The sequence below is a fragment of the Muntiacus reevesi genome, chromosome 14 (genome assembly GCF_963930625.1).
Source record: "Muntiacus reevesi chromosome 14, mMunRee1.1, whole genome shotgun sequence".
Lineage (NCBI taxonomy): Eukaryota > Metazoa > Chordata > Mammalia > Artiodactyla > Cervidae > Muntiacus > Muntiacus reevesi.
The window spans coordinates 62,652,603-62,676,920 of record NC_089262.1 but is presented as its reverse complement, the minus strand read 5'-3'; the positions used below and the strand labels follow the sequence as shown (position 1 = coordinate 62,676,920).

Genomic DNA, 24,318 nt, shown 5'->3' with positions numbered 1-24,318 from the left:
ATGCTGGCTTGACTTTGCTGTTAGTTACGTTTCTCCCCTCCTTACATCTTTCCTTCTTTCTTGCCTTCTTCCTTCCCTCTTTCTTTCTCCCTCCTTCCCTCCCTCATCTCTCCCTTCCTTCCTTGTATTTTAATGAGTAAGTATAATTTTGCCTCTAAAAAGATAAATTACAAAGCAATTTTCAGTTCCACTGCCATTGCCTGGATGAGCCCGCAGTTCATTCAGCCACCATCCTCACCCCCTCCACTTCAGCCCCTACTCAGCCTCAGAGGGATCTTTGAAACTCTCAGTGGCATTGGGCCACTTTCCTGCTTAAAACTCACCAGTGCTTCCTAAAAGCCTGAGGCCATTCGAGCTCACTGTCCTCTTTAGCTGGGTTGATCCCTGACCTTTGTAACCAGAACTAGAATTCCCTGAACCCAAGCCCTGCCTCTGGGCTCTTGCTCAAGCTGTACTTGAAAGAACAAGTCAGGTCTAGGCAGCTTTGTCAAGGTCTTTAAGGGTGCAGCAGCCAAAAGAGGTCAGGTTCGAGCTTCATTCTCTGCAGGGCTCAATTTAGGTAACACCCCCTCCAGGAAGCCTTCCCTGATGCCCACCCTTTGTTCTCTCAGCCCCTCTGTGAACCCCTATCAAAACATCCTGAACTTTCCACAGTGCTGTTAAATTTTCCATCGATGTCTCTCCTCCATTGGACAACAGCACCCTGAAGGCAAGAACTGGGTCTTTATTTTCTTTGTTTCTGTAGTTACTGAACTACAGGCTCTGGCACTGTGGCACTCAAATGCCAGCTCCATGAGGGTGGCGATTTTGTCAGTTTTGTTTACCCATGAATTCCAAGTACCTAGAACAGTGTCTGGTACGTGCAGACATGTCGCAAACATTTGTCGAGTGAGTGAATGAATGGATGGTCGGATGGGTGTCATACCGCACTGAGGAGAATTCTGCTGCTCAGCAGCTGTGAGATCCTGGGTCAGACACTTGGCTCTCTGCCGCCCTTTCTCCCTCTGTAAATGGGGGTATTAATAGTACCTTTCTTGAAGGGTAACTAGGAGAATCCATGTGCAAGTACCTAACAAATGTCAGACACATAACCCAAGCTGGTGCATATGATTCTCAGCCTGACCCCGAAGGCCTGGACAAACTCCCAGGCGGCCCAGTCCCCTCCCTGTGTGGTCCACGGGAAAAGTCATCACGGGTCTGTGCTCCTTCTCCTTGACCAGGGGCTAGTGACCTCTGGGGGTCACCTCTGAGTGCTGGGTCAGTGCATCTATTGTGCAGGGGTCCTTAATGGCTGGGCAGCTCCAACGAGTCCCCGGAGCCCAGCTGGTCTGTGCAGCCATGACCGTGGTCCCCATATCCTGAATGGCTCTTCTTTAAATAGAGGCGAACTGTTCGGCAGCCACAGGCAGCTCCCGCCTCAGCTGTCTGACCACTCTCTCAGGCCACTTTGGGTCTGGAAATTCTAGGACGGAGGCAGCAGGGAGGTGGAATCATGCAGACCTGGGCTCCAGGACTACTTCCCCCGCCCCGAACCCCATTCTGTCTGTGTGATGCTAAGCAAGTAACTTTATCACTCTGAGCCTCAGGCTCCACATCTGTGAGATGGGGAAAGCAAACCTATCCTATCCAGTGGGACTGTTGTGAGGATGCATTTGATTTTCCTGGTAAAGTGGTATTCACTAAAGAGTTATATAAATATCATGTATATATATAATATTATGTAGAAGTATAAGATGTGATAGCTTCCCTAATGGCTCAGTGGTAAAGAATTGGCCTGCCACGCAGGAGACATAGATTCAATGCCTGGGTCTAAAAGGTCCCCTGGAGTAGGAAATGGCAACCCATTCAGGTATTCTTGCCTGGGAAATCCCATGGACAGAGGAACCTGGCGGGCTACGGTCCATGGGGTCGCAAAAGAGTCAAACACGGCTTAGTGACAGATTATAAGATGTGGTACTTACATAATTACAAAGATGAGATGACAGTGTCTGCATTTCAATGAATTATTTTATGTAGACTGAGCGTCAGGGAGAAGAAAGAAGCAATGTGCACGTGTGCTTGTACATATGTGCTGTGTGTCTGTATATTTATATATAGACATATATGGTATGTATAAATAGACACTTCACATTATGTAAGAGAAAGTGACATCACAGGAAAGACGCGTCTCTGTTATTGAGCATGTCGGTGTGCGTGAACGAACAACGAAGCGCTTGGAATGCCAGTTCAGTGCTACAGTGCTGCCTAAACACAGCCCAGGTCTTAGAGTCGCTGGTGCACAGACAGAGGGCTCCTGGTGCAGCCTCCCATCTCCGAAGCACCCGCTCACCTGCACCTCCCCATGTTCTTGCTGCTGCTCCTGCCACACCAGACTTTTCCTGTCACCCACACCTGGGGCAACCACCCTGTTACAGAACTTGTGGTCGGATGAATGAATGGATGGATAGTTGGATGGATCATGGGTAGATGAGTGATCAGATGAATGAAAGGACTGATGGATGTATGCCTGCATGCTGCTTGGATGGATGGTCAGATGGATAGATGGATGGATAAATGGATGGATGGATAGAGGAATATCACAGATCTACCCTTGAGGAGCCTACGGTCCATTTGGAGTAATAAGACTTAGACCCATAAAATGGTCAGTCATAACTCAAGGCACTTTGTGGTCCAGTGTCTTTGATGGAAGGATGTATTTCTGTGGGAGCAAGAAGAGGAAGGACCTTGTGACTGGCAAATGGAAAGGAAGCCCATGATCATCTCCTTGAAGGACAGAAATTTTGTTTGTATGAAACAGGAGGCATTCTCAAAAGACCCAAGGACAGCCTCTTCCAGTTTCAAACACCCGTCTGTGTCTTGGCTGAAATTCAGTACTGCATCGTTTCAGTTCTTCAGGTCTTCATTAGCTATTCCTCCTGCCAGGCTCTGTGCCAGGGTCTGGGGACACAGACAAACCCGAAGGTCCTTGTCTGAGAGCCTCAGATCTGCAAATGTCACACAACTGTGTAGGTCACAGCAGAGAGGTGTCAGCACAGAGAAGAAGCATGACAATCTAACCACTGAGACAAAGAGTCAGGGAGGAGGTGGAGGTTAAGCTGATCCCTAAAGGGTGGACAGGAGGCTGTCCTAGTAGAAGAAGAACCACAGGCAAAGCAGAAGAAGAGGTGAGAGCTTGTGGCTTCCTAGCCTGAGTGCCCGCTACTCATGGGAAAGCGAGAGAAGAAGCTGGAAAGCTTGGTGATCGCGCCCGGTTGGCTAAGGCCTTAGACCTTTTTCTGGAGGTGATGGAGAGCTCTTGTTGGCATTTAAGCAGGAGGGAGACCTGGTTGCATTTGAGGCATGGTAGGAGGGGAAGATCATGACATCCGATCCCATCACTTCATGGGAAATAGAGGGAGAAACAGTGGAAACAGTGGCTGACTTTATTTTTCTGGGCTCCAAAATCACTGCAGATGATGATTGCAGCCATGAAATTAAAAGACCTACTCCTTGGAAGGAAAGTTATGACTAACCTAGATAGCATTTTAAAAAGCAGAGACATTACTTTGCCAACAAAGGTCCATCTAGTCAAGGCTATGGTTTTTCCAGTGGTCATGTATGGATGTGAGAGTTGGACTGTGAAGAAAGCTGAGCGCCGAAGAATTGATGCTTTTGAACTGTGGTGTTGGAGAAGACTCTTGAGAGTCCCTTGGATTCTCAAGGAGATCCAACCAGTCCATCCTGAAGGAGATCAGTCCTGGGTGTGCATTGGAAGGACTGATGCTGAAGCTGAAACTCCAATACTTTGGCCATCTCATGGGAAGAGTTGACTCGTTGGAAAAGACCCTGATGCTGGGAGGGATTGGGGGCAGGAGGAGAAGGGGACGACAGAGGATGAGATGGCTGGATGGCATCACCGACTCGATGGATATGAGTTTGAGTAATCTCCGGGAGTTGGTGATGGACAGGGAGGCCTGGCGTGCTGCGATTCATGGGGTTGCAAAGAGTCGGACACTACTGAGCAACTGAACTGAACTGAACTGAGGAGGGGAAGAGGCCACAGCAAATTTGAAAGTGGTGTAGGTCTAAATAGAAGCTCCAGATAGACAGGACATTTCATTTATTCATCTCTAGAAGTGGAGGGAAGGCAGGTAAAGACTGCTTATCCCACTGTCCAGGGCAACACTCAGGGTGGGAAGTTGATGACTGTTTTTCCTGCTCTAGGAAATTCAAGACGTCTGACTGCACCCCTGCCCCACCTCCCGGGTACGGAGCGCACTTACTGGGCGGTGCTGTCTGTCTCTGGATTCTCTTGCCTGCCAGATCAGAAAGGAAGGGCAGGCCCCCTCTGAGCTGCAGGGGACAGAACACGGGGCTGGGCTTCTATAGGGAGGAGAGGAGGTAGAGGCACCTAGCGGGCAGGCAAAGGGAAGAGGGCCGGGGGAGGGAAAGACTGGAAAAGTGAGGACGGTAACCCCTGGTAAGATCCAAACTGAAAGGCAAAGTGGGGAATCTAGAGAAAGGGCTGAACTATGACCACAGGCAGAATTTTCTGTTTCCAAATGCATGTGAGGAGGAAGGTTTCATTTCCCATGAGTTTGGGAGAAATGACCCAAGAAAACAGAAGGTGTGACAGTACAGGTGGATAAGAACATGTTTTATAGCTTGTCTCCTGAAACATTTGTTTTTAAAGGAGACACTCGAGGGCCAGAGTACCAAATGCCTGACCACAGGACAGGGCAGGTCACATACATGAGGGAAGCAGGCTATGTGTTCAAAACACAGGAGGTCAGGCATGAAGGTGCACTGCAGGCAACAGCAGGCTATAGTAACCAGGAGACAATAGAGAAGGGTGGAGACTGTGGCAAATAGACCATGGAGCCAGCCAGAGCAAGCAGCACAGGTCAGCTCCAGTGATTTATTGTCATGAATAAATACAGGTCCAGAGTGGCCAGGGCTTCTGATTTTTTTTTTTTTTTTAATTCAGAAACTTACTTTTTTTTCTCTTTTAAAAAATTTAAATTTTTTTTTAATTTTTAATTGAAGGATAATTGTTTTATAGAATTGTGTTGGTTTCTGCCAAACAACAACATGAATCAGCCATAGGTATACCTATGTCCCCTCCCTCTGAGCCTCCCTCCCCATTCCGCCCCTCTAGATTGTTACAGATCTTTCCGCCCCTCTAGATTGTTACAGATCGTTACAGGTTTGAGTTCTCTGAGTCACATAGCAAATCCCCATTGGCTATCTATTTTACATAAGATAATGCGAGTTCCCCTGTTCCTCTCAGATGAAACTTCCTGATTTACAAATTGTAGCAAGTAGGTCAGATATTTTTCTAATCATTGTGCTGCCTAAATTGTGCAAACAGGCAAACCCACCCCACCCGTGGGACACTTGTGTGCCCCTCTGCTCTAGTCCAACCTTGCAGTCAACTGAAAACACGTTTTGTAGGCTCTGCTGCCTCCTCTAGTGTCCCCGGCTCTTCCAGAGCCGGTCTGGAGAGAGGACTGGCCTGGGGGTCAGGGTGTGGTGTTTACTCCCCAATTCTATATCTAATGAGATTGCTAGAGCAGGCCCTTCAACTGCGCCAGACCTCAGTTTACCAATCTATATAGTGGCAGGAAGGTCTCTAGGGATCCGCCTGCCCAAATTCTCTTCTCTTCGTTCTCATCCTCCTTACGTCACTGCCACTTTCCATTACGTAAGGCCCTGCTATATGCCAGGCGTTGTGCTGCCCACGATCACACAGCTGTTGGTGCTGCTAGAGCTGGTTTTCAGCCCAAAACTATGTGACCCCAAATGCCACTGGCTTAAACACTCTATTCTGCCATCTCCAGGAAAAGTGAATTATTCAATAATTCAGGTGATGCTCAAAGGAAAAGGAAAGATCCTCAGTTGCCTTTCATTCTGCTACCCAACTTCTAGGCGACCCCAAGGATGATTTCGGTAGCTCATGGGCCCGTACAGATTTTTGAGGGTTCTCTCTGACACTGCAAAAGGCTGGAGACTGGAGAATGTCACCAAAGGCCAGAGGAACCAACACCAAATGCACTGGGGCGGGGGTGGGGGTGCCTCAGCTTGGCGGCTCAGCCTCGGCTCCCCTAAGGTTTCAGGCCAGGCCTGGGCTCACTGGAGTGGGGCGCGTCAGTTTGCACCCCAGGCAGAGGGGGCTGGGAGGAAAGCACTTGCCTGCAGAGAAAGGTTGGAGTGGGTGGGCAGGCCAAGAGCACGGCCCCTGCTGGGGTCGGGGTGACCTCAGGCAGCTCATGCTCACCCCTTGGCTCCAGTGTGGAGACCAAGACCCAAACCGGAAGTTCTATTGAATTAAGGGGGTTCCCCCTCATATTGCTTTCTTCGGTTATTTCAAATGTCGCCACTTTCCATTCCTTTGTTCAAATCAAAGCCTGGATGATCCTTGACCCCTTCTTTCCCCTCAAGCACCATATTCTATCCTTTGCCTCTGTGACCCTCCCTGAAAGGTCTCAAGAATCCGTTAGCTCCCCTCCATCAGCCTGTGACTCCACAGCCTCCCTGCCAATATTCATGGTCACTCCTTTCCAGTCTACTCCAGTGGCTGAAGAAATTTTTATAAAATGCAAATCTGGCCTTGTCCCTCTTCTGCTCTAAAGCCCGTTGGTGGCTCCCCAGGGCACCATTAATAAAATGCAGGCTTCTCTCTATGACCTACAAATCCCTTCATCATTTGGCCCTGACGAACCACACTCCAGCCACCGTGGCCTGGTTCCAGTTCTTCCCATGCTTTGAGTTCTTTCTGAGTTTGGAGTCCCACTGAGCTGGATTTGAATCCCAGGTAACCACGGGTAAGTGACGGTACCTGTCTGAGCCCCACTCTGCTGACTTCTGAAATGGGTATAATTGTGTAGCGTATTTCAAGGTTTAAATGATAAACCCAACAGGTGTGGAGCACTCTTTTGCTGGAAACTTACAGTCCCACTGGAAAGGGAGGAGAGAGAGATTTATTCTAGTGATAATTTTACCTGCCTCTTCTACTCTAACAACAAAATAAGTCGAGACATTCATAAATCTTGGCTTCTTTTTAAGTGAGTTGTACAACAAAGTATTAACTGTTTTCATTTTTTAAAGAAAACTACAAAGTCTCCATCTCCTTATTTTGAATGTGGTACTAATTCCTCTCTTGCTTTTCTTTATATTTTTATGATTTAGTTATGAATTCTTAAACAATGGATAGCTAGTTTTGGCTGTGTGGGAACTTTAGGTAAATGGAATCATCCTGTACATGTCTGTGACTTGCTTTTTTCACTCACATGAGGGTTTGGGAGCCCAAACCTAAGTCCCCGAGCCCAAGCCCCAAGCCCAAGCATCAATTCCCGGGTTGGGAAGATCCGCTGGAGAAGGGAAAGGCTACCCATTCCAGTATGCCTGGGCTTCCCTGTGGCTCAGCGGATAAAGAATCCACCTGGAGTGTGGGAGACCTGGGTTAGATCCCTGGGTTGGGAAGAGCCCCTGGAGAAGGGAAAGGCTACCCACTCCAGTGTTCTGGTCTGGAGAATTCCGTGGACTCAAGCCCAAGCATGCATGGTTGATTCGTCTTCACTCCTGTGTTGTGTTCCTCTGGAGGAATGTCACCTAGTTTCCTCAGATGTTCTACTTTCTGTGGGCATTTGGGCTGTTCCCGTCTTTACCATTGTGAATAGTATTGCTGAGTGAATGAGTGTGCATGTATCCTAGCATACACTTGCAAGTTTCCCTGGAGGGTCCACAGCTAGGAGTACAACTGTGGATCTCTGGGTGTGTGTGTGTTCAGCTGAACTGGGTAATGCCAAACTGTTTCCAAACGGATCATTTTGCGAGAATTCTCCCACCAGCAATGGATGGGAGTGCCCATTGCTTGCATCTCGTTTGTCAGAATGATCAGGGCGTCGTGCAGCCCGACAGTTCCTGCCTGAACCCGCCAGGATTGCGGCTGTACCTCTCCTCAGACCCTCCAGTGTAGGGCCTGGGCTGATCGCAGTCTTGAAGAAGGTCAGAAATGCTGGAGCCTGCTTTTCTAGAGGAGGAGGACTCCTCATCCAGTCTGTTCAGGGGGAAATAAGACCATTGTATTCCTCTGCCCTGAACTTTCCAGAGGTGCCCAGCTCATGTGCATTAAAATTCCAAGTCCTTCCTGAGCCCATGTAGCACCATCTCCTGCACTGACCTCCTTCCATGTTTGAACTCACTAAGCATGTTGATCAGGGCTTTGCCCTCCTGGATCCTCTGCAGGAACGCTCTTTCCCAAATCTCCACTTTGCTCCATGCTCCCTCAGTCCCTCTTGGGGCCTGTGCCCAGGGGCCTTCTCTGGCCACCCTGTCTAAAAGACTGGCCGCTGTCCATCGCTCTCTGTCCCCGGCCCTGCTCTATTTTTCGTGCAAACATGACTGTGCAATGCTTTACACGCAGGTGTTCCTCGGTCTGCTGTCTGCTTCTCCCCCAGGGTATGGGCTCCAGGAGACGGGGATGCATCTCATTTCCTGTTGTGTGCACACGCCTAGGGCAATGCTCGCTTAGGAAGTATTTGTTGAGTGAATCAGTAAATGAGTGAGTTGCTCAACGTACTTTAAATAAATAAAAATAAAATTCACTTTTCAAAAAAAAAAAGAGCCCTCAGCTTTGGAGACTGGTTCAATAATGAGTTCTTTTCATTTAACAACATTCCTTACTAAATTCTTGTGAAGAAATGAACAGAGTAGGGTTCTTTCATTACTGTGCGTGAAAACACTCAATGATTAAATAAGCTATACATACACACATATACAAAAAGTAGTCTCTGTATATTCATTTTATTCCACCCTTCTTGCCCAGCAGCCAACGTTAGTAGTCTTCATGCTCAAACATGTACAAAATGAGGCTTATAAAAACAAGTTGCTTCTTGCCAAACAGTGGGATTTTGTAACTGATATTGTTCTGTATCTTATTTTTCTCATTTAACTATATCCTAGATGTCAACCCCAATTGTTGGCTATATAGCTAATTTCTTTTTAAAATCACATTAGTATTCCATTGTTTGAGTGACCTGTAATTTACTCAACCGGTTGATGGACCAGTCTATGCCACGATAAACAGCACTAAAATAAACATGTGCTACTTATAAGTCTTTTAAACTGGTGTTTGTTATGTTGGATAGGTTCCCATGTAAGGATTATGTGGTCAAAAGATATGAATATTTCGCATTTTAGTAGATATGACAAGGCTACTTTCCAAGGGGTCATTTGTTCTGCTCCTTTGCTTTCCCAGGTGAATTCTTGGCTCCTGGCTTCCCTGGTCCTGGCCCCCCACCCCCCACCCCACCGAAGCTCACTCAGAAGCTGGGTGCATCCTGAACATCTTCCCTGGAAAACTGGTTTCCAGGTGTGTAGTTGCTCCTGGTCAGCCAGCTTATTTGGGGAAAGCGATCCTAACCCCATGCTTCACTCCCTGCAGCTGCCTCGACCACTTCCCCTTCAGCTGCTCAGCTAGGCCGGGTCTAGTCAGGTAAAGTGGCTTCAGGAGCCAACCGCAGAGAGAGGGCGAGGATGAGGGGTGAGGAGGAGAGAGAGGAGGGAAGTGGCTGTTGGAAAAAGGCCTGCTCTCACTCAGCTCTGGGTCCCCTTTCTTTTTATCTTATTTATTTATTTTTGGTTGCGCTGGGTCTTCCTTGCTTTGTCTAGCTGCGGTGAGCAACTCTTGGTTGCGGTGCGTGGGCTTCCTGTTGCGGCGGCGTCTCCTGCTGCGGAGCATGCGCTCGAGGTCCACCGCTTTGGGAGTTGCAGCCCTCGGGCTCAACAGTTGTGGGGCCAGGGTCTAGGCGCTCTGCGGCATGTGGAATCTTCCCGGATCAGGGACTGAACCCATGTCCCATGCACTGGCAGGCGGATCCTTAGCCACTGCACTACCCGGGAAGTCCTGGGTCCCCCTTCTCTACTGTCTTATAGCTGACATCATCCTAACGATGATCATGATCACAGCAACAGCGATGATAATAACAGTCAGCATGTACAGCGGTGATTCTCAACAGGGGGAGATTTTGTGCCCCCAGGGGGCTTTTGGCAGTGTGTGGAGACATGTTTTTGTTGTCACAACTTGGAAGAGGGGTTGCTATTGGCATCTAATAAGGCCAGGGATGCCGCTGTACATCCTACACTTGCTGAACAGCCCCCAACCGCACATACACAGCAAAGAATGATCTGCCCCAGATATTAATAGTACCGAGGCTGCGAACACCTGATTTCCAGTGTGCTTACTGTGTGACGCGAGAGCTGTCCTGGGTGCTCAGTAAGTGTTAGTCGCTCAGTCGTGTCCGACTCTTTGTGACCCCATGAACTGTAGCCTGCCAGGCTCCTCTGTCCATGGGATTCTCCAGGTGAGAATACTGGAGTGGGTTGTCATTCCCTTCTCCAGAGAATCTTCCAGACTCAGGGATTGAATTCAGGTCTCCTGCATTGCAGGCAGACTCTTTACCAGCTGAGCCACCAGCCTATATGCACCATCTAATTTGGTTCTCACAGTGTTCTTTGAGCTACGATTACCATTGAGCTCATTTTACAGATGAGGAAACCGAGGCTCAGGGAGCTAAAGTGACCTACTCAAGGCCCGCAGCTTTGGGGTGGCAGAAGAAGCGTTTGCCCTCTGGTTTTCTCGGCTGCACCCTTCTAGGTGGTCTCTGGTTCACCCTCTCTCCCCGTGTCCTGTGACTGAGTGCCAGTGGGTCCGATGGCTTCATGCTGTTGCAGCAGATGGAGTGTCTAATACAAACCATGTGCTAAAGGCTTGGGTGGGGTGACGGCCTGGTGTGATCTCGGTCCCTCCCAGGTACTTCTGGGACAGCGGGGAAGTCCCCCTCTGAGTCCCTCAGCCCTGAGCTCACTGTGGGGCGGGCGGGGGGGGGGGTACCTTCCTCCCTTCCCTAAACACCTGGCTCAGGCCCCGCCCCAGGGCATGCTCTGTGACCTGGGAAGCTGGCGGCCGAGGGGACACGTGGGCAGCAAATCCTGTTCTGTCTGATGTGACATTCCCAAGCCAAAGGTGGGCTGTCCTGCACCACAGTTGGGAGTGTGTTTGCATCCTCTGCTTGCACGTACGCCTGTGTGTGTGTGTGTGTGTTTCCCTGTATGTGTATTGATTTGTGTGTGTCATAGTGGGTCTGTGAACGTGCAGATAAGTGTGAGACTGTGCTGTGTGTCCTTGTATATAGGTGTCTCTCTTTGTGTTCACGGCGTCCTTCTTCCTCTACCTGCCGTGTTTGAATATCTGGGCGGATACGTCTGTGGATTTGCTTACCTCTGACTGTGTTAGCGCGGTATCCATGTCTACGTGTATATGTAGGTGACTGTGGTCATGATTGTGTCCATGTGTGTGTAAAATGAGTCTGTGTACATGTGCACACATGGAGGTATGTTGATGTGTTTCTATGCACACAGATATTTGGGGGGGGTGAGTAAGCAGTGTGTCTGCCTGTAGACGTGTCCCATTGACTGTAGGTTGTGTGTTTGTGTGTGCATGTAGACTGTGCTCCGTGATCACTGTGTGTGTGTGTGAGAGGGAAGAGACTGACTTCAGGATATTACCAACACAGAGGAAGCTGCAAACGCTGCTCTTCATTTGCTCCTTGCAGCCTCCAGGGGTCTCAGCATCTCACCTCTCCTTAGGTCAGAGGAGGTAACCACGGTGGGGCCACCCTGGGCCCCTGGCTCTCCCTCCCCGCTTCCCCTGCTGGCCCCCACAGAGTCAGACGTCAGGGGTGACGGCCTCCGCCCGCCCCTGCCAGCCAGTCACTGGGTGGAACATTTCCCGAGGCCTCATAGCTCCGGGGTCAGTGCACACAGGCAGCCTCTGGTTTGCATGCTTTCCCTTCTGTGGACTGAGGAGAAGAGCAGGTGCTGGGGAAGCAGATAAGCCAGGGTTACGGTTTCCCTCCATGGAATAGGCTGGCTTAATCAAGGTTTGCTTCACCTCAAGAAATTTAACCTTGGCAATGCATTCACTCACTTGTGTGTGTTAAACTCTAGTGTTTTTGCCAAATCTGTACACTTCCTATAACTATTGTTTTGCATTTTAAAAAACTGATCTGCTTTTAAAAATGTAAATACTTATTTAAGCTTTATTCAAAGCAATTATCTTCTGTAATCAAAGATTAGACATGCTACTTATATATTTATACATTAAAAAATTTGTTTTAATATATATTAAAATAAAAGGCACACATCCCTCTACTCCTTCGAACTATCCTGTTTGTCCCATGTAGGGGTGAGAACGCTCTGGAAGTTCCCTCTTGTCAGCTTTAAAAGGAACAGTCTGTGTTAGAAGATCTGATTTCCATAAACTTTGCTCGGAAGACACCTTTTGCATAAAAACAGGCAGAGCTGGTGTACCTGCCTTCAGTTACTGGGAGAGAGATTTCCACACTCCCCAGTGGAAAATTCTTGGTTAGGGCAGGACGCCTGGGGAGCCTAGGAAGGCAGTGCTGGAGGGTGGCTCCCCGGAGCTTCTGAGAGGCTCTCTGCCGTTGCCTTTCCTTGGTCAGGATCCTCCCCCGGGGAACCATCAGCTCCTGGTGTCACTGCCTCGGTGACCCTGGGTGGACCACAGAACTCCTCCCTGTGCAGGTGAAGAGCATAGAAGAGGAGGGCAGGAGGGGGGATGGGGGACAGATGCGCAGACAGACGGGCTGGGCCACCAGCTCTCCCGGCCTAATGAATTTCCTTCCCCGGCCCTCAGGCAGGTCAGAAAATAAGACCAGTGACAGCATCTGGGATGATTCCAGGAAGAGGCTAATAAATCAGGCCCAGGATGAATCTAGCTACCCTGGAGATGGAGGGAGGCAGGCCAGGTACAAGGACAGCTGTGGGGGGGTGGGGGTGGTCCCCGGGACCCTGCTGCAGCCAGCCTTTGGGTGACGCTGGAAGGAGTGCCCTTCTGACAGGAGTTGGTGGGCTTGGAGTCACCGACTGTGGGTGGATGGGAGATGAGTTCTCCCGGTGGCCTGGCTTTCTGACCTCTGGGGCTCAGCACCGGACCACTCCACCCCCACTTCCCCCCACCGTGACTTCCTTTCAAATGCACCGGTACCAGGAAGACATCATTCCTCTTCAGGGAAGCCTCTTGGACCCCAAGGGGCTCCGTCCATGTGCCCCGAAAGGTCTCTGAACGCCCACCTTCAGCACACCCCCGCCAACACACACGCAGAGGCAGGCTTCATCTGCTTCCCTTGTGGAATGCAAGCTTGTGGGGGCAGGGGTGGCAGTTCCTGGCATGTGGTAGGTATTAAATATTCATTCGGTGTTAGCTGAGGGAAAGAAAGGAGGGAGAAGTCAGAGGTAGCAGGGGTTGTACCTCTCCAGGGAAGCAGATTACGCCCATCCCCAGACGGACGTCACTCTGGCCACTCGGGGCCCTGAGGGCACCCAGCTGCTTGTGCTGGCCCCACCACTAGCCCGGGGCAGGCCTTAGCCTCCCGTTCATAACCTTCCTGAACCTGCAGGGAGGTTCCCCTCTCGGTTGTGTGAATCCAATCTGGTAGGCTATTTGTAAATACTTAGAGAGGCGTGGAGTTTCTTCCACTTACGAAGTGTCAACTATGAAATCACACACTCTCCATCTGTTGGGGGAGTGGATGAGAGAATACCTCCTTTAACTTCATTTTGCAGATGGGCAACCTCGATCCCAGTTAGGGCAGTGAACGTGTCCTGGCTCAGACACAGGTTAAGTGAGCACATGATTGGCACTGATAGTCCAGTTCTGGAACCAAACTGCCAGGGGCCAGAACCGAGCTTGTGACTTGGTGGCTGTATGCCTGAAGGCACTTACCCTCTTTAAGCCCTGCTGTCTCATCTGTAAGGCGAGGGTGCAAAGGGTACCTTCCTCATGGTATTGGATGGAGGATGGAACAAGATGCTAGGCATCTTGTGTCCTACGCTAGGGTTCAAGGTCTTCCCGGGGAAAGTTTGCATTGTCACAAAGAAAAGGATTGTGGGTGCATGGTGTGAATAAGACCTGTGAGTGTTGAATATCACGGGCATTTGCGAAAGCTCCTGTGACTCTGACCCTGCACGCATGCGGGAGAGTATTTGTGTGCGCGCATGCGTGGAAGTGAGAGCGTGGCATTCAAGGGCACAAGGTACCCTGTGAAGTGCGATTTTGTGTCTATAAATGGGAGCGTGCTCTGAGGGTGAGTGGGCGTGTGGCGGCGTGTGTGCATGTGCACGTGTGTGTAGTGTGGCTGCGCGCCCCAGGCACGTGCACACCCGGCCTTCTGGAGGGAAGGGAGCAGAAGTGGGTGGGACATCTCCGGGGGTGAATTTCAGATGACAGCAGAAGGGCTCATCCAGGAATTCTGGGGTTTGCCATTCCGGGCCCAGCCGGGCGAGGCCCAGGCCAGAGAAGGGATGAGGAGTAATAGCTTTGAAGGGGACTGTGGGGTCAGAGTGAGGCTGGCGCCTGTGTGGGCAGTGTTTCCATGGAGAAATCCCCAGAGGAAGCGGGCTGTGGCACTGAAGGGAGCATGCACAAAAGACTGCCCCTCCCACACACACCCCACATATCACGTGTCCTCAGGGACACAAGGCAAGCTGTCTCAGCTCTCAAATGAACCGCTCTCTGTGAATTTGCTACCTCTTGGTTCTTGAGTTGAACATTTTGCACATTCTGTTGCTGGAGAAGGTGTCACCTATTCCTTCAGCTCCCATTCAAAAAGTCCTAGGAAAGGTCTCTGGTCTGAGCTGGGGCAATCAAAACTGCTTGAAGTGGGAGGGTGCCATGATTGACTGTTTGGACCGATCAGCAAGAGGTTGGGGAACAGGGTCCTATAAGACACGGCCTCTCCAGAGGTTCGGTGGCCGAAGTGGGGACAGAGTTATTCCCAGGAAAGGGGGCGGTACCATGCAGGTAGGATCATACTTATTGAATACACTCAATCCTCTGCCCAAATGCTTGAATTTCCTTCAGAGGTTTATTTGACTAAACCCCAAGGTGTTTCAGTCTCTGAAGGCTCCTATTGGAACCCCTGTTAAACTCATACTGAAGTTGAAATTAGCTACCAAGGATTTGAAATCCTGTGGGAATAGGGTAAGAACAGATGCCTTTGGGATGGCTTTGCAATTTGGCTCCAGAATCTGCCAATACATGCATATAACAGAAAGAGAAACAGCTTGGGAAAAACATAGGCTTTGGAGTCAAGTGAAGCTGGGATCAAATCTCCACTCAGCATTCCCAGGAGCTGGTTGTGTGGCTTTGGGCAAATTACTTCACCTCTCTGAACCCCCATAAAACCAGGAAATGAAAACTGAGGCTGTCATGAGTTCAGTTACATCATTCACAGCTTATCGATCTTCACTGAACAGGTGCGGCTGGATGCTTTCTTTAATTCGGCCTGGTTGGTCATTGTCCTCTGATGACCAGATCAGAAATCTTGTGAGCTATGTAACCAGAGAATGGCATGTGTGTAACCATTCTCCTGGCAAAGCAAGCACTGTGCTTTGTTGATTTCCCCACTAGATTAGAGAGAGAAGGGAAAAGTGGAACAAGGATGGCTTTCGAATCAGGTAGAACCAGACTTGAATCCCACAAATGCCACCGACCAGTTGTGTGACCCTGGGAAAGTCACTTTTCCTCTCTCATCTGATCTTTAAACAATAGATAATTATCAAAAGCTGCATGTGAGGATTCGACGCAGTAACACACATAATTGCCCAGTAAACAATGCCACTGCCCTGTCACTGATTTTAAAAGATCATCTTGCATACCTACTGTTCATTCAATTATCTGACAAGTATTTATGGAGTGGCTCCCATGTGCCAGAAATTCTACTAGGTACTCACAAGCAGACTGTCTCTCCTCTTCACAGCCTAGCATATGCGATGTGTCAAGTACAGATACATTCTTTGAGAACAAAGGGAATGGGAATGGTGAGTGACGGGGTGGGTGTGTGGAGCAGAGGATGCAATGTGAGTTCAAATACTGCAAGCCAGTTGTGTGGATTTCCAGGGGCACAGAGATGAAGAGACCCAGTTCCTCTCTTCTAGGAGGTGTCATTTCAGTGGGGAGACAGAGAGCAAGCAGACGGTGTGGTTGAAGCTGGAATGGAAGCATGCAGAGGGAGATGGAGGCTCAGAGGTGCTCACTGCAGACCTGTGTGCTTAGTAAATCCGGTCTCTGACCCCTGTACCCCTTCTCTCCTGCAGGAACTGACCCTTCTCATAATCCACGTGGGATTCAGACGTCCACTTAGCAGCATCCGGATCCTCTGAACGCTCCAGGACACTTCTTTGGATGCCCATGGAACGAAGGTTGCAGCCTCCCCGCCCACTCCCCGTCTGCCTCCCGTCCCTCCCTCTCCAGGTGCCCTGAGCAGAGCAGGTGGGCGTCAATGTTCAATGAGTTTAGAGTCAGATCTGGTTCTTATCTTGGCTCAGTGCCTACTGGCTCTGTGACCTTGGATGAGCCCTTCACTTGGCTGAGCTTCACCTTCCTCATCTGGGAAATGGGGATGATAATGGCGCAGTGATGCAACATTTCGAAAGCTCCCCTCCCAGGGTCCAACCTCCGTGACGCCGCTGCCCTGCCCTCCTCCCCCATCCCCTCTCCTCTTCCCCTTCGTCCTGAATTCTGCTCTGTCTGGGGAACAGGTCCGTGCTCCCCTTCAACATTCCTTGACTCACCAAGGGCAGGAGGGGGTGTGGTTTCGAGTCAGGAACAATGTGAAGTCGTCTTGGCCATTCAGCTGTGTGACCTGGGGCTCTCTCTTGCCCTCTCGTCCCTTATCTTCCTCATCTGCCAGTCATTAGGAATAATGACCACCCCCCAGGCCTCGCCTCCCAGGCAGGTGGTGAGGGTCCGTGAATCTGATGCAGAGAAAGGACCTGGAACGTCTCACGTCTGATAAGCGGCAGCTGCTGTCTTTCATTCCTAGGCCCCAGCACTTCATCTGAAAACGAGTGACATTTACTCAGCACTCACTATGTGAGTGAGTTTCTCACTCACTTTGCCTCTCTTAGCCAACACTATGTGGTTGGTATTTTCATTATCTGCCTTCTGTTTGAAGTCACTGAACCAAGAGAGGTTAAGTAACTTGCCTAAAGCCCCCGACATTGTAAGTGCTGGTCCAGCATTCACAGCCTAGCATCTGGCTCTGGGTAGACCTGGTGATCTAGCCACTGTGGTCCTCCCTTGCCTCTCAGCTGTTGAATCACACTGGTTGGTGTTCTGGGTGTAGACTGCTCAGCCCAGTCTCGGTCTCTGAGAAGGTGCATTGAGGGCCCTGAGGCGGGGCTGAGTGCTGCCTTCTCCTGGTGCACCGTTTGAATTCTCTGCAGGGCTTCTGTTAATCCCACAGGCTAGATGGTCAGCGAGGCCCCCCCTGCCCTCATAGACCTCAGAGTCTGGTGGCAGAACATCATAGGTTGACTGAGCAGAGCTGAACAGGTCCTGAGTCCAGCAACCTGGATCTGAAGCTCAGCTCCAGCACTTAAGAGCTGTGTGCCTCTGGGCAGCCCTCTGAGCCTCAGTTTCCTCAACTGCACAATAGGGATAATAATCCTAGTGCTATCCCTGAAGTTGGACATGACTTAGTGACTGAACACCACCACCATCCGAAGGTTGTTTGAGGAGTGAGTGTCTACTGGTAAAGCATGTAGAGAAGTGCTTGGCTCATGGGAATGCCCAACAATAGTTGCTCTTGGAGGAGGAAAAGGCCAGCATGCAGGGCCAGCTGGGGCGTGTGCACTAGGACCAGGCAGCTGCCAACAGGCCGTCCAAGAGGTTTATTAAACACCTATTCTGTGCTCTGGGCTTCGCAGTTATAATCCCACTTGATCTTCACGGCAGCTCAGTGGGTGGTAACCACTGTTCACCATTGGCAGACAAGGAGGCTTGGCTTAGAGAGGTCACAGCCAAGGGCACACAGTGGTGTGAGTGAGCTGCCCCTGCGTCTCCTGAGCAGGGGCCATGCTCCTGGCAGGGCTTGCCAGGCTTGTGGCTGGCCAAGCCTCTTCCTCCCTCTGGCTGGCTTCATGTCCCTGCTTCCCAGGGCTGGTGCTTCTGGAGATCCTTGCAGGCCTCTGTCTTCTCCTTGGGAAGCATCCTATTGGTCCCCAGGGCCCCAGCCCAGGGCTAGCCAACTTGGCTTCCATCTCCTGCCCTTCCCAGCTTCTGTGGCCAATTCCAACTGGTCCCATCTAACATTGCTCTGGAAGTCAGCTCTACTTCTCCCCGCTCCCCCCCCACCCCTGCCCGCCCCAGTCCACCCCATCCATGGCTCATCCCATACTCAGCTTGGGTCTTATTTAGAGCCATCTCCCCCTCGCAAAATTTCAGTCTCCAGTTTCTGATAAGAAGAAAGAGCCTCATCTGATGAAAACTTATTGTATTAGTTAGGGTTCCACAGAAAAACAGGTTAGATAGATAGACATGTATCTATATATGTAGATTGGAAAAGACCCTGCTGCTGCTGCTGCTAAGTCACTTCAGTCGTGTCTGACTCTGTGCGACCCCATAGACGGCAGCCCACCAGGCTCCTCCATCCACGGGATTCTCCAGTCAAGAGTACTGGAGTGGGTTGCGATTTCCTTCTCCAGGAAAAGACCCTAATACTGGGAAAAATTGAAGGCAGAAGGAGAAGGGGACGATAGAGGATGAGATGGTTGGATGGCATCACCGACTCAATGGACATGAGTTTGAGCAAGCTGCAGGAGTTGCTGGTGGACGGGGAGGCCTGGCGTGCTGCAGTCTGTGGGGTTGCAAAGAGTCGGACATGCTGAGCGACTGAACTGAACTGATATATGTAGATAGATATAGAGATCATAAAGAATTGGCTCATGAAATTATGGAGGCTGACAGGTCCAAAATCTGCAGTGTGGACTGGCAGGTTGCAGACCCAGGAGAGCCAGTGGCGCAGATGAGGTCTGATGGCAGTTTTCTGGAGAATTCCCACTTGTTGGGAGGCCTGTCTTGTTACGTTCAGGCCTTTGATTGGATGAGGCCCACCCACAATATGGAAGACAATCTCTTTTAACCAAAGTTCATTGATTTAAATATTAATCTCATTTAAAAACACCCTCCACCTAGAGGTTATCATACTAAGTGAAGTGAGTCAGACTGAGAAAGACAAATATTAATATCATATGATAAAAAAATAAAAATAAAAAATAAAAACACCCTCCAAATTAACACATAAAGTTAACCATTGCCTATATTATCTGCCCCATGCTCTGCTTCCTGCTGAGGAGAATTCCAAAGGGAAAAATGGGATTTCTGACATTCTAAAGCTCAAAGTTTAGTAAAAAGATCATCCCAATTCTGTTATCAGTCTCAACCTGGGCTTGAAGCTCTTTGCTTGCTCCGTCCCATCTACCATGCTTGTGGTGTCTGAGGAGGAAAGTAAGCCTTCATGCTGGTCCCCACATAATTCTGTGTCTCTCTGGCTCCTGGACATTCTGCCACCCTGAAAGGGACACTGTTTTGTCTTCCTGGCACGTCACCCCCTTCTGTGGGTGAACTCCTCCCCTTGTTCCTACCTACTGATCTGGGGGTCCCGCCCCAACCGTGTACAGCCGTGACCATGTGACCTGGGCGGCCAATCAGAGACCTGCCCTGGGAATTTGGGAATGAAGGTTAATGGAAAGGGGCAGAGAGTCCTCCTCTGTGGTCAAAATGAGATGTGCAAGCTTGGAGCCCATTAGCACCCCTGGTTTCAGCCTCATAGAGTAGAATAAAGTTGATGGGGCTAGAGAAACAACAGTGAAAGAGGAAGAGAGACTGTTCTGGTGACGTTCCACTGGTTGATTCCTTTTGTCCCCGAGACCCAGCCTCACCCCTGCCTTTCCCATCTTTTGGTCACACAAGCCAATGCCATACTTCCCAGTCCCCCTGGCTCCATCTTATTCTAACACAGTGGTTCTCAAATGCGGATGAGTTTGCCCCTTGCCCCAGGAACATCTTGGATTATCTAGAGATATTTTTGGTTGCCACAATTTAAGGATTGTTAATGGCCTTTAGTGGAGAGAGACCAAGAGGTTGTAAATATCTTATAATGCACAGGTTATTCACTACAGCAAAAAACAATCCTGACCAAAATGTCATCACGAGGAATCCTGCTGTAGGTCCTTGTCCAGATGATCCCTGCTACTCAAGCACTTCTCATGGTGGCATTACTGGACCGAATTCCCAGCTCGGAAGTATATAATCTGGGTGACCTGAGACAAAGCCTATCACATAGCCAAGGCTCCATGTCCGATATCAGAGTTGCAACGTCCAATATGATAGCCACATGTGCTTGCTGTGGGCTTGAAATGTACTAGTCCAAAGGGAGACACACTGTAAGGGTAAAAGACACACCAAATTTTTAAGACCTGGTTAAAAAAAGGGATATAAAACATCTCATTAGTGATTTGTCTATTGACTATGTATTAAAATGATATTTTGGATGTATTTATTGGATTCAATAGAATATAGGATTAAAATGAATTTCACTTGTTTCTTCTTATTCTGATTAATGTGGCTCCTAGAAACATTAAAGTTAATACTGTGGCTGACTATAAAATGATTAAGAAGAGACCAGGACTTTCTTGACATGGATGAGATGATAGATACAGAGGCATTTTTCTGATGCCAGGTACCTCGTGCTGACAAACCTGGAAAACTGCACCTCAAAAATCTACTGAAGACCTCTCTTCTGTGAAATCCTCCCCAGTCGGGTTCCAGGTGCTTCCATCTCGCTGATGGGAGCATCCCGTCTCCTTCTCACTCCAGCATCTAAGCTGCAGCCTGGCAGACAACTGTTAGTGGCTGTGATCTCAATGCAAAGAGTAATCCCGGTTTTGGGGATCTTAGCACAGGTTAAGACTTAGGAACGTTTCTATCTCTCAGCCTGAATTTGGTTTGCCCTTGGGTCTTTTCACTGCATTCTGGGTTAGCTGAAAATGTAGGAAACGTGACTCCCCTCTTTCTCAGCTCCCAGCAGTTCCCTGGTGTGATTTTTCTGTTCATGGCTCTCACGTCCCAAACATGTTTTCTGTGGCTCTGCCATTGTTATAGAAAATTCAGGGGCAAATTGGAAGTTGATGCTGCCTGGTTGCCATGGCAATGCCAGCTGCTTCTGCCTTTGCACAAGGCAGAAGCAGCCACGGGGCTGACAAGATGTGATTTGAGCCTCCGAGAACAAAACACCCGAGGCCCTTCCAGTCTCTTTTAATACCAACCTTCTTCCAGACCCTCAGCACCACCACCTGTTTTTCTAGGGGTGGGGAGGGGGGTTGGTGCCCTCCTACAACTGATCTGCCGGTGCAGTGAATGAAACACGCCCCTCTGGGTGGAAGGGGAGGCCTGCATTGCCCTTGCCAGCCACCCTGAGGTGTGAAGACCTACTGTGTGGCGTCTCTACAAGGAGACGTTAGTGACTTCAGCTCCTACACCAGCCTTCAGGATGCTGAGAGAGCCCTGCCCTGCTGACCTGTTTCCTTAGCTACTGTCACGGGAAATTTCCCTTTTTGGAAGGAGCTGTTTTTCAGGGAATGTGACATCATCTTCTCTGATTCCTGGATGATGAAAGAAAATCATTTGTGTCTGAATAGACGGTGTTCCTAAAAAAAGAGGAAAAGGCAAGTAGCCCAGGCATCTTTAGGGCTTTTGCATCCCTCAGTGAGTCCTGAGTAAGTGCTCAGTGAAGGGATGTTAAATGGCTGGTGGATTCCTTTAGATGGTGTTTGATCTTTTCCACAACCCTGTGGATTAGAGACTTTCATTATCCCCATTTTATAGATGAGGAAACTGAGGCTTAGCAAGGCCAAACAAGGTGCCCAAGATGACACTGTCGGCAGGCAGGAGAGCCGATCCAGGTGTCTTTTCCCAGAGCCTGAGGTCTTACACAGCTTTGGAGCACATAGGAACAAATGGGGGGTGGTTAACAATTGTCATCCCAGTTTACATCTGAGGCCCCTGAGGCTCCTAGAGGTAAGATCAAATGCCCAAGGTCATTCGGCTAAGAAGTTGCAAAGCCCGGGTTTGAACCTCAGTCTGTTGCGTTCTGCCTTTGCTCACCCTGCCAGGTCACTGGAATAAGCAGAAGGGCATCTGGGACACAGGATGGGGCTTTCCTGCTGCGAGTGGGCATTTCACAAGTGGGACGCTCTCTCAGGAGCCCCCAAACATGTCCGGAATGTATTGCGAAGAGTCCTGCTGAGTTGGAAGAGCCAGACTCGCGCCGGAGCTTGGGGCTTGTGTGGTGATCTGAGCCCGGGGAGCAGCTGCACCCTCAGCCCCCTCGGCAGGCCGTGTGGTGAGTCAGGAGCAGGTGAAGCGGCCGAGGGGGCTGAGAATGCCTAGCATGCTGTGGGGACTGCTTTTGAGCCCTAAGGGCACGGCATTTGCTTGGGGAGGTTCGTCATAGCTACTCAGCCCACACAGCCGCAGCCAAATCACTGAAATCTCTTCTAAACATGCCCCAAGGTCCCAGGGAAAAGCATGGCTGCCTTCCTAAAGAACCACCAACCCTGAACATTGACTGGAAGGACTGATGCTGAAGCTGAAGCTCCAATACTTTGGCCAGCTGATGCAAAGAGCCGACTCATTGGAAAAGACGCTGATGTTGTGCAGTTTTGATTGAGGTCAGGAGGAGAAGGGGGTGACAGAGGACGAGGTGGTTGGATGGCATTACTGACTCCATGGACATCCTTTGAGCAAGCTCCAGGAGCTGGTGAAGGACAGGGGAGCCTGGTGTGTTGCAGTCCATGGGGTCACAGAGTTGGACACAACCAAGTGACTGAACAACAAGACCCTCCAAGGAGGAAGACGCACGCAGGACTTTTCTGAGGACTGTCAATTGGGAGGTGATCTCAGACACAGCTTGGTTCAGGGGTTGGTGAGAGATTTGCTTTCCTAGGGCTTTACACACCAAAGAAAAAGCAAGAGAAGACCCCAAAGAAAGAAAAGCAAACTACAGGAGCCCCAGTTTGTAACCAAACCACGCAGCCTTCCGACGTCCCCCTGTGCCCTAAGAGCCAGAAGGCTGCGTCGGGTTCCTGTCTGTGCCGTCAGGTGGCCCCCCAGCTGGCACCCCCTCGGCCAGCCTCAGCTCCACGTTCTCCTCTGCTGTTCACCCCTGTTCTTCATGGTTTCTCAGCTCCAGAACAGACCCACCTCTTCCTTCATTTCCTCCTTGGAGGAAAACAAGCTTTTGGGTTCACCCTAAGTTTGAATCCTCATTCCACTGTTCTCAGGCATCTGAGCAATTTGCTTCACTTCTGGAAAGCTTCATTTTCTTGTCTGTCACGTGGAGTAAATTACACCTGTCTGTCTAGGTGGAGAAAGTGGAGGTCAAAGCCCCAGCTTAGCACCTGGCCCATGGCCAGCGTTCAGCACAATTCTTTCTCACCTTTCTTTCATCCTCTCCAGGGCCCGTGCGCGTGGGGTCTGGAGCTGGCTAGATGCTGAGCGGTTGGCCCACTGGAGCGCTCCTGCAGGCCTGCACACCGCCGCCTCTCTCTACCCCCGGCCGCTCCTCGTCATCCCACCCGCCTCTCATGACAGGCCGGCCTGTAATCAGTCTGCTGCCTGGCTGCGGAGAACGTGCCCGTCAGCCCTGGTAGTGCCCCCGCCTGGCTTGTTGATGAGGCCTGCCCCAGCCCTGGAGCCGGGAGAGGGGATACACGATCTGAGGAATGCGGAGGCCCAGCTAAAGATGCTCTCTCCGCAGCCCTGTCCTCTGAGGAAGGCCCCACTCCTGGACCCGTGATAGCAGGGACTGTGACATGGGCCTGGCCCCAGCCAGGGATAAGAAGGGCCTGAGTACAGTCACAGCTGTCTGGAATATTGCCAAGAGAGGGTCCTGGAAAAACTCCAAAGCCTTCCTTATATAATAGATACAGGCTCTGTGGGTCTGGGGCCTGACCGTGCCCTGGGGCCTCCTGGGAGGCACTTGCCTCTGGGTCCAGACCTTACACCACTCTGTTCTCTCCACCTCTGTGGGCTTTGCCTTCGTCACCTTCTGGCAGGCCCTTTCTCGTTTCTCTGACTGCATTGTAAAAGTCATCTCCTCAGGACCCTTCCCTGGCCACCCTCACCACCCCCTTCAGTCACTCTAATTCCTCATCCGATTTCATTGTCTTCACAGCATTATCCTCATCAGAGCCAATTCTTCTTCTTCTGTGTTGATTGTCTGCCTCTCCTAGTAGACCATTAAGTCTATAAGATTATGACTGGGTTTCGCCTGTTCAAGATTGTACCAGGACTGGGACTTCCCTGGCAGTCCAGTGGTTAAGACTCTGTGCTTCTACTGCAAGGAGCAGAGGTTCGATTCCTGGTTGGGGAACTAAGATCCTACATGCTGTGCCGTGCAGAGGTCGTGAGGG

General features: G+C 50.2%; 1 long non-coding RNA gene across 1 annotated transcript in view; it reads left to right on the top strand.

Annotated features, from left to right (window-relative positions):
• LOC136146551 (uncharacterized) overlaps window positions 1–16,436 on the top strand; it is a 103,649-nt gene extending 87,213 nt beyond the window's left edge. Inside the window, exon 3 of the long non-coding RNA XR_010659011.1 lies at window positions 16,159–16,436. This is a non-coding gene — a long non-coding RNA (uncharacterized lncRNA). The remainder of the gene's footprint in view (window positions 1–16,158) is intronic.
• The last annotated feature ends 7,882 nt before the right edge of the window (window positions 16,437–24,318 follow it).